This window comes from Pseudophryne corroboree, unplaced genomic scaffold (genome assembly GCF_028390025.1).
Source record: "Pseudophryne corroboree isolate aPseCor3 unplaced genomic scaffold, aPseCor3.hap2 scaffold_884, whole genome shotgun sequence".
Lineage (NCBI taxonomy): Eukaryota > Metazoa > Chordata > Amphibia > Anura > Myobatrachidae > Pseudophryne > Pseudophryne corroboree.
In genome coordinates, this window is record NW_026970463.1 from 250915 (window position 1) to 252575 (window position 1661).

General features: G+C 41.1%; 4 non-coding genes across 4 annotated transcripts; all 4 read left to right on the forward strand.

Annotated features, from left to right (window-relative positions):
• The first annotated feature begins 317 nt into the window (after positions 1–317).
• LOC135043983 (U1 spliceosomal RNA) lies at positions 318–481 on the forward strand. Its single transcript, XR_010236752.1, has one exon. It is a non-coding gene; the product is annotated as a U1 spliceosomal RNA (small nuclear RNA).
• A 59-nt stretch (positions 482–540) lies between these two features.
• LOC135043951 (U5 spliceosomal RNA) lies at positions 541–657 on the forward strand. Its single transcript, XR_010236722.1, has one exon. It is a non-coding gene; the product is annotated as a U5 spliceosomal RNA (small nuclear RNA).
• A 274-nt stretch (positions 658–931) lies between these two features.
• On the forward strand, positions 932–1047 carry LOC135043945 (U5 spliceosomal RNA). The gene has a single exon (XR_010236716.1). It is a non-coding gene; the product is annotated as a U5 spliceosomal RNA (small nuclear RNA).
• Positions 1048–1322: 275 nt separating this feature from the next.
• Positions 1323–1438, forward strand: LOC135043950 (U5 spliceosomal RNA). Its single transcript, XR_010236721.1, has one exon. It is a non-coding gene; the product is annotated as a U5 spliceosomal RNA (small nuclear RNA).
• The last annotated feature ends 223 nt before the right edge of the window (positions 1439–1661 follow it).

The following is a 1661-nucleotide window of genomic DNA, read 5'->3' on the forward strand; positions in this document are numbered from 1 at the left end:
CCCCTTTTCTGTTTTCATATGCAGACGAGGGTTGAAGCCAACTTTGACCCACTGCTTGGATGACATCACCATATGCAAATCCATCTGCGGCAGGCCTTCCCCCAGGAATGCTTGCACTAGTTGTTGCATTTGGTTTGTTGTTTGGGGGTGCTTCAGTATTAGGCAGCCTTCTGCCCTCCCATGTTCATCTGAAAATATGTGTTCTCCCTGCAGTTGTTGTCCCCAGATGAGAGTTCCCTTGTGCTGCCTCAGTTGAATCTCCTTAACTTGACAGAGATGTGCCTGAGCAGCGGCCCTCCCCAGCTCTATCCCAAATCATACTTATTTTGCATAGGAGATACCATGGTCATGAAGATTATTCTCCCAGGGTGAGGTTCATTCATTGCATTCTGGGTATGCTGACCCCTGTGATTTCCCCAAATGTGGGAAACTCGACTGCTTTATTTGTGGTAGTGGGGGACTGTGTTTGTGTTTTCCTCTGGTCAGCTCTGGTAAAAGTCAGATTTCTTTGTTTCAGAGCCTTGTTCTTCTTTTGAGAGTTCCCTTGTGCTAGTTCTTCAGAACGAACAAATCTTTTGCCTTTTACTAAAGATTTCCGTGGAGAGGAGCAAAACTGAGTTTTATCTCAATTTTTGCATGCCCCGTCTTATTGGGGTTTCTTTTATCAGTTTAAAGATAGAACGAGTGTGCTTTACTGTAAGCTCATTTGCGTAGAAATGACAGTAAATGTTTGTTTCTTTTCAAACAGAACTTTCTTGACTATACTAATTGCTTGAAAGATCTGGGAGCACATGGAAAAGAGTACAAACCATGTTTATAGCAAGGGGAAGCCTGGTGAGAAATCTGCTTTCTTTCTTTCAAATTGGGTGCTCACTTTGAGCTGAATGAGGACTGCTGGCATGGCACTCAGGCGACAGGTAGAATCTTGGTCATGCTGTGGTTTCTCTTCAGAACGAACAAATCTTTCGCCTTTTACTAAAGATTTCCGTGGAGAGGAGCAAAACTGAGTTTTATCTCAATTTTTGCATGCCCCATCTTATTGGGGTTTTATTTTATTGGTTTAAAGATAGAACGAGTGTGCTTTAATGTAAGCTCATTTGCATAGAAATGACAGTAAATGTTTGTTTCTTTTCAAACAGAACTTTCTTGACCACACTAATTGTTTGAAAGATCTGGGAGCACATGGAAAAGAGTACAAACCATGTTTATAGCAAGGGGAAGCCTGGTGAGAAATCTGCTTTCTTTCATTCAAATTGGGTGCTCACTTTGAGCTGAATGAGAACTGCTGGCATGGCACTCAGGCGACAGGTGGAATCTTGGTCATGCTCTGGTTTCTCTTCAGAACTAACAAATATTTCGCCTTTTATTAAAGATTTCCGTGGAGAGGAGCAAAACTGAGTTTTATCTCAATTTTTGCATGCCCCATATTATTGGGGTTTCTTTTATCAGTTTAAAGACAGAACGAGTGTGCTTTCTTGTTAGCTTTAATGTAAGTTTATTTGCATAACAATGACAGTAAATGTTTGTTTCTTTTCAAACAGAACTTTCTTGACCATGCTACTTGCTTGAAAGATCTGGGAGCACATGGAAAACAGTACAAACCATGCAGTATCACAAGAGCCTTTATTTGATCTTTCATGAAGATAGAGCAGAATTGAGGA